We start from the raw sequence: 8,463 nt of genomic DNA, 5'->3' as shown, positions 1-8,463 counted from the left end.
CCTCAGAAGGCAGTGGAGGCCAATTCTCTGAATACATTCAAGAGAGAGCTAGATAGAGCTCTTAAGGATAGCGGAGTCAGGAGGTATGGGGGAGAAGGCAGGAACGGGGTACTGATTGAGAATGATCAGCCATGATCACATTGAATGGCGGTGCTGGCTCGAAGGGCCGAATGGCCTCCTCCTGCACCTATTGTCTGTTGTCTTTTAGGAAGGAGATAAGGAGGAATTTCTTTAGTCAGAGGGCGTTGAATCTGTGGAATTCATTGCCACAGATGGCTGTGGAGGCCAAGTCAGTGGATATTTTTAAGGCAGAGATAGATAGATTCTTGATTAGTGCGGGTGTCAGGGGAGAAGGCAGGAGAATGGGGTTGGGAGGGAGAGATAGATAAGCCATGATTGAATGGCGGGACAGACTTGATGGGCCGAGTGGCCAATTCTGGTCCTTTGACCCTGTGACCTAGAGATCAGGTAGGTCTAGGCAGAGGTGTTCCTGCCCCTGGATGGTTAAAAGGTTATTCTTCAACGCAGGCGGTTGCCTTGTTCAACCCTGGATCCGAGACCCTGAGCCGAGCTCAAAATGCAGTTTGACACAGCGAGCCCAGACATAGCCATCTCCCATTCACTGTTCGATAGCCCGCCTCCTAAAGTACTGATGTTTTAGTGTAAACTAAAGCCTGGGCTCCCTTGGATAAAGCAGCCCAATGTTACAGCGTGGAAACACATCAATGATCCTTTATTCTGGCACAAAGGGAACTGCAATTATACTCGTTCACATCAGCCCAGTAATTGCGTTAAAAAGCCCCCAATACCCAGATAAGCTCTCAAATTTGGTTTAGTAAGATTTATCATTCATTAGAGAGGGAGAGAGGAGGGAGAGAGAGGAGGGAGAGAGGGGGAGGGAGAGGGAGGGAGGGAGAAGAGGGGTGAGATGGAGTGAGGGAGAGAGGGGGAGAGGAGGAGGGGAGAGGGAGGGAGAGGAGGGGAGGGAGAGGGGTGAGATGGAGGGAGAGAGAGAGAGAAGGAAGGGGGAGGGAGGGAGAGAGGGAGGGAGAGGAGGGGGGAGAGGGAGAGGAGGGAGAAGAGGGGGAGGGAGAGGGAGGGTGAGATGGAGGGAGTGAGAGGGAGTGAGGGGGTGAGATGGAGGGAGAGGAGGGAGAGGGGAGAGGAGGGAGAAGAGGGGGAGGGAGTGAGGGGGAGAGGGTTGAGATGGAGGGGAGAGAGGGAGAGGGAGGGAGGAGGGAGAGGGAGGAGGAGGGAGGGAAAGGAGGGGGGAAGAGGTGCTTCTGTGTAAGGTACCTCTGTACATGTGGGCTGCCCGAGTATCACAACGATGCCTGTCAGGAAGTGTGTGTGTGTGTGCGAGAATGTGAGAGAGTGTTTGTGAAAGAAAGCGTGTGAGAGAGTAGGAGAGAGAGAGGTGATGAATGTACAGAGAAGGCGTCACGGTGGCGCAGCGGTAGAGTTTCTGCCTCACAGCGCCAGAGACCCGGGTTCCATCCCGACCACGGGCACTGTCTGTACGGAGTTCGTACGTTCTCCCCGTGACCGCGTGGGTTTTCTCGGGTGCTCCGGTTTCCTCCACACTCCAAAGACGTGCAGGTTTAGAGTCACAGAGTCATAGAGTGATACAGTGTGGAACTACTTGAACTACTTGCTTAGATTTAGACTTTAGAGATACAGAGTAGAAACAGGCCTTTCGGCCCACCGTGTCAATAGACAATAGGTGCAGGAGGAGGCCATTCGGCCCTTCGAGCCAGCACCGCCATTCAATGTGATCATGGCTGATCATTCTCAATCAGTACCCCGTTCCTGCCTTCTCCCCATACCCCCTGACTCCGCTATCCTTAAGAGCTCTATCCAGCTCTCTCTTGAATGCATTCAGAGAATTGGCCTCCACTGCCTTCTGAGGCAGAGAATTCCACAGATTCACAACTCTCCGACTGAAAAAGTTTTTCCTCATCTCCGTTCTAAATGGCCTACCCTTATTCTTAAACTGTGGCCCCTTGTTCTGGACTCCCCAACATTGGGAACATGTTTCCTGCCTCTAACGTGTCCAACTCCTTAATAATCTTATACGTTTCGATAAGATCCCCTCTCATCCTTCTAAATTGCAGTGTATACAAGCTAGTCGCTCCAGTCTTTCAACATATGACAGTCTCGCCATTCCGGGAATTAACCTAGTAAACCTACGCTGCACACCCTCAATAGCAAGAATAGCTTTACCTTGCACTGAACGTTATTCCCTTATCCTGTATCTTGTACACTGTGGACGTTTCGATTGTAATCGTGTGTTGTCTTTCCGCTGACTGGTTAGCACGCAACAAAAGCTTCTCACTGTACCTCGGTACACGTGACAATACTCTACACAGAGGGTGGTGGGTGGCTGGAACTCACTGCCAGGTCAGGGGTGGTGGTGGGGGCCGATATGATAGTGGCGTTTAAGAGGCTTTTGGATGTGGAAATGGATCGCATGCAGGCAGAAAAAATTAGCCAAAACATGGCTTCTCTTCAGAGAGGGGTTCCCCCATCGTGTTGGTACAGAGACGGCAGCTTTTTCTCATTTAGTCGCCATTTGTCAGATGCAGAATGAGAGACATTCGAATTATGATGGGTTTTTAATTTTTCTTTTATAATTTTAGTTTAAAGATACGGCGCGCAAACAGGCCCTTCGGCCCACCGTGTCCGCGCCGACCAGCGATCCCCGCACACTAACACTATCCTACACACACTAGGGACAATTTTTACATTTATCAAAGCAAATTAACCTACAAACCTGCACGTCTTTGGAGTGTGGGAGGAAACCGAAGATCTCGGAGAAAACCCACGCAGGTCACGGGGAGAACGTACAAACTCCGTACAGACAGCGCCCGTAGTCGGGATGGAACCCGGGTCTCCGGCACTGTAACATAGAACCAAACCAACAGTCATGTTGCTATGTTTCTATGTTGTTAGAGTTGTCATGTTGCAGTTGTGTAAGACGTTGGTGAGACCACATTTAGAATATTGTGTTCAGTTCTGGGCACCATGTTATAGGAAGGATATTGTCAAGCTTGAAAGGGTTCAGAAAAGATTTACGAGGATGTTGCCAGGACTAGAGGGGTGTGAGCTACAGGGAGAGGTTGAGTAGGCTGTAGAACTCTATTCCATGGAGCGCAGGAGGATGAGGGGAGATCTTATAGAGGTGTACAAAATCATGAGAGGAATAGATCGGGTAGATGCACAGAGTCTCTTGCCCTGAGTAGGGGAATCGAGGACCAGAGGACATAGGTTCAAGGTGAAGGGGAAAAGATAAGAATCCGAGGATGATGGGTAGTATGGAACGAGCTGCCAGAGGAGGTAGTTGAGGCTGGGAGTATCCAACGTTTAAGAAACAGTTGGACAGGAACATGGATAGGACAGGTTTGGAGGGATATGGACCCAAGCGCAGGCAAGTGGGACTAGTGTAGCAGGGACATTGTTGGGCCGGTGTGGGTGGGTTGGGCCGAAGGGCTGTTTCCACACTGTATCACTCTATGACTCTATAACAGAGAAAATAGGTGCAGGAGTAGCCTATTTGGCCCTTCGAGCCAGCACCGCCATTCAATGTGATCATGGCTGATCATCCACAATCAGTACCCCGTTCCTGCTTTCTCCCCATATCCCTTGATTCTGATAGCCAAAGAACGAAATCTAACTCTCTCTGGAAAACATAATTCTAGAGTAAGGCAGCAACTCTACACCAACGGCACCATGATGCCCACTATGTTTATCTCGCCAATTCTTCGATAGGGGCATTTAAGAGGCTTTTGGATAGGCAAATGGATGTGCAGGGAAGGGAAGAATATGGATTCTGCACAGGCAGATAAAAGTTAGTCTTGACATCATGCTGGGCACAGGTAGTGTGGGCCGAAGGGCCTGTTCACAAGTTCATAAGTTTAGGAGAAAATTAAGCCATTCGGCCCATCGTGTCTACTCCGCCATTCAATCATGGCTAATCTATCTCTCCCTCCTAACCCCATTCTCCTGCCTTCTCCCCATAACCCCTGACACCGCACTAATCAAGAATTTTATCGATCTCTGCCTTAAAAGTATCCACTGACTTAGAAACATAGAAACATAGAGACATAGAAACATGGAGACATAGTAAGATAGAAAATAGGTGCAGGGGAGGCCATTCGGCCCTTCGAGCCAGCACCGCCATTCACTGTGATCATGGCTGATCATCCACAATCAGTACCCCGTTCCTGCCTTCTCCCCATACCCCTTGACACCGTTAGCCCTAAGAGCTAAATCTAGCTCTCTCTGAAAACATCCAGGGAATTGGCCTCCACTGCCTTCTGAGGCAGAGATTCCACAGATTCACAACTCTCTGGGTGAAAAGGTTTTTCCTCATCTCAGTCCTGAATGGCCTACCCTTATTCTTAAACTGTGTGACCCCTGGTTCTGGACACCCCCAACATTGGGAACATGTTTCCTGCATCTAGCCTGTCCAATCCCTTAAGAATGTTATGTGTTTCTATAAGATCCCCTCTCATCCTTCCAAATTCCAGTGAATATAAGGCCTATCGCTGGTCGGTGGGCCGAAGGGCCTGTTTCTGCGCTGTATCTCTAAACTAAGCTAATCCAAACTAAGGCAAACCGTGACTTAATTGTAGGGAATGATATTTCCACGGTTCCATTACAATCAGGGGATGCTTCCTTTCATTTATTCCCAGTTTGTGAAATTAGGAAACTCGTGATATTGCAGCACCTGTGGAGAACATGGATAGGTGACGTTTCACAGAGTGCTGGAGTAACTCAGTGGGTCAGGCAGCATCTCTGGAGAACATGGATAGGTGACGTTTCACAGAGTGCTGGAGTAACTCAGTGGGACAGGCAGCATCTCTGGAGAACATGGATAGGTGACGTTTCACAGAGTGCTGGAGTAACTCAGCGAGTCAGGCAGCATCTGTGGAGAACATGGATAGGTGACGTTTTGTGTTGAGACTAACTCTACTGCAGCGCGGTGGCGCAGCGGTAGAGTTGCTGCCTCACAGCGCCAGAGACCCGGGTTCCATCATGACCACGGAGAGAGAGAGAGAGAGAGATGCAGAGGTGGAGAGATGTTTTATAGAGGTGGAGAGCAGAGAGAGGGAGAGTGGGAGAGTTAGTGGTGATGTACGTATACTGGGAGAGAGGGGGAGGGAGTGGACACACATGTAGACGGAGAGAGAGTGAAAGACAAAGAGGGACGTAAAGAGACAATAGACAATAGACAATAGGTGCAGGAGGAGGCCATTCGGCCCTTTGAGCCAGAACCGCCATTCAATGTGATCATGGCTGATCATTCTCAATCAGTACCCCGTTCCTGCCTTCTCCACATACCCCCTGACTCCGCTATCCTTAAGAGCTCTATCTAGCTCTCCCTTGAATGCATTCAGAGAATTGGCCCCCACTGCCTTCTGAGGAGACACATGTATACAGGGTGAGATGGTGGGAAGGAGAGAGGTGGTGTGTTTAGAGAGAGAGAGAGAGAGAGAGAGAGAGAGAGTGAAATAAAGAGTAGGAGAGAGAGAGGTGATGAATGTACAGAGAGGGCGTCACGGTGGCGCAGCGGTAGAGTTGCTGCCTCACAGCGCCAGAGACCCGGGTTCCATCCTGACTACGGGTGCTGTCTGTACGGAGTTTGTACGTTCTCCCCATGACCTGCGTGAGTTTTCTCCGGGTGCTCCGGTTTCCTCCCTCAACTCCAAAGACGTGCAGGTTTGTAGGTTAATTGGCTTCGATAAAATCATAATTTGTCCCTAGTGTGTGTAGGATAGTGTTAGTGTACAGGGCTGTCACAGGTTGGTGCGGATGATATTCTTGCTATTGAGGGTGTGCAGCGTAGGTTTACTAGGTTAATTCCCGGAATGGCGGGACTGTCATATGTTGAAAGACTGGAGCGACTAGGCTTGTATACACTGGAATTTAGACGGATGAGAGGGGATCTTATCGAAACGTATAAGATTATTAAGGGGTTGGACACGTTAGAGGCAGGAAACATGTTCCCAATGTTGGGGGAGTCCAGAACCAGGGGCCACAGTTTAAGAATAAGGGGTAGGCCATTTAGAACTGAGATGAGGAAAAACTTTTTCAGTCAGAGAGTTGTGAATCTGTGGAATTCTCTGCCTCAGAAGGCAGTGGAGGCCAATTCTCTGAATGCATTCAAGAGAGAGCTGGATAGAGCTCTTAAGGATAGCGGAGTCAGGGGGTATGGGGAGAAGGCAGGAACGGGGTACTGATTGAGAATGATCAGCCATGATCACATTGAATGGCGGTGCTGGCTCGAAGGGCTGAATGGCCTCATCCTGCGCCTATTGTCTATTGACACGGTGGGCCGAAAAGCCTGTTTCTACTCTGTATCTCTAAAGTCTAAATCTAAGCAAGTATTTCAAGGAATTTATATCTGGAATTAGTGGGTACTCAGGAAAGAGTTACAGGCTATAACACAAATTAACTGATAAACAAGCATCTGCAGTTCCCTCTTTTAAAAAAAAATTCATTTATTTTATTGTCACCTGTACTGAGGTACAGTAAAAAGCTTTTTGTTGCGCGCTAACCAGTCAGCGGAAAGACTGTACATGATTACAATTGAGCCGTCCCCAGTGTACAGATACCAGAATAAAGGGAATAAAGTTTAGTGCAAGATTAAATCAAGTTAAGTCCGATTAAAGATAGTCCGAGGGTCTCCAATGAGGTAGATAGTAGTTCAGCACTGCTCTCTGGTTGTGGTAGGATGGTTCAGTTGCCTGATAACAGCTGGGAAGAAACTGTCCCTGAATCTGGAGGTGTGCGTTTTCACACTTCTGTACATCTTGCCCGATGGGAGAGGGGAGAAGAGGGAGTGGCCGGGGTGAGACTGGTCCTTGATGATGCTGCTGGCCTTGCCGAGGCAGCGTGAGGTGTAGATGGAGTCAATGGAAGGGAGGTTGGTTTGTGTGATGGTCTGGGCTGCGTTCATTATTCTACGCGATTTCTTGTGGTCTTGGATGGAACTGTTCCCAAACCGTGCTGTGATGCTTCCCGATAAAATGCTTTCTACGGCGCATCTGTAGAAGTTTGTGAGAGTCGTACTGGATACTGCTGAACATCCTTAGACTTTCAAGGAAGTAGAGGTACGGGTGTTTTCGACTGTAGGTTCAATGAGAGGAATAGATCGGGTAGACGCACACAGTCTCTTGCCCAGAGTAGGGGAATCGAGGACCTATGGACATAGGTTTAAGGTGAAGGGTGAAAGATATAATAGAACCTTGAGAGGTTACTTTTTCACACAGAGCGTGATGGGTGTATGGAACGATCTGTCGGAGGAGGTGGTGTTGTGGCAGGTACCATTGCAATGTTTAAGAAACATTTAGACAGGTAAGGGTCTCGACCCGAAACGTCACCCATTCCTTCTCTCCAGAGATGCTGCCTGTCCCGCTGAGTTACTCCAGCATTGTGTGTCTATTTTTGGTTCAAACCTGCATCTGCAGTTCCTTCGTACACATGGATAGGACAGGTTTATGGGCCAAACGCAGGCAGGTGGGATGAGTGTAGATGGGACATGTTGGTCAGTGTGGGCAAGTTGGGTCAATGGGCCTGTTTCCACGTTAACTCTATGACACTATGACTCTATAATGCTCTTGATCGGAAACATCACTGGTCCATGTTCTCCAGAGATACTTTGAGTTTGAGTTAGTTTATTGTCACGTCTACCGAGGTACAGTGAAAAGCTTTTGTTGCGTGCTAACCAGACAGCGGAAAGACAATACACGATTACAATCGAACCATTCACAGAGCACAGATACATGATAAGGGAATAACGTGAATATTGTTTACTGCAAGATAAGGTCCAATAAAGTCTGATTAAAGATAGTTTGAGGGTCTCCAGTCAGGTAGATAGTAGTTCAGCACTGCTCTCTGGTTGTGGTAGGATGGTTCAGTTGCCTGATAACAGCCGGGAAGAAACTGCCCCAGAATCTGGAGGTGTGCGTTTTCACACTTCTGTACCTCTTGCCCGATGGGAGAGGGGAGAAGAGGGAGTGGCCGGGGTGAGACTGGTCCTTGATGATGCTGCTGGCCTTGCCGAGGCAGCGTGAGGTGTAGATGGAGTCGATGGAAGGGAGGTTGGTTTGTGTGATGGTCTGGGCTGTGTCCACAATTCTCCATGGTCTTGGATGGAGCTGTTCCCAAACCAAGCTGTGATGCTGCCTAACACAGACACGAAATGCTGGAGTAACTCAGCGGGACAGGCAGCATCTCTGGAGAGAAGGAATGGGTGAGGTTCATCAGATCGAGAGCCAGGGGAAGGCGAGACACAAGAGATAAGGCAGTGTGAGGTTCTAGGTGCTGCCTGACCTACTGAGTTACTCCAGCACTTTGTGTCTCTCTAATATTTAATATTTCCATCTGGGGGAAAAGGTTCTGACTGCTCAGGTTCAGAAAGGTTCTGTCCCAGTTGCTGGACACTTTCATTCCCCTTCC

The sequence above is a fragment of the Rhinoraja longicauda genome, chromosome 1 (genome assembly GCF_053455715.1).
Source record: "Rhinoraja longicauda isolate Sanriku21f chromosome 1, sRhiLon1.1, whole genome shotgun sequence".
Lineage (NCBI taxonomy): Eukaryota > Metazoa > Chordata > Chondrichthyes > Rajiformes > Arhynchobatidae > Rhinoraja > Rhinoraja longicauda.
Note: the sequence above shows the minus strand (reverse complement) of the source record.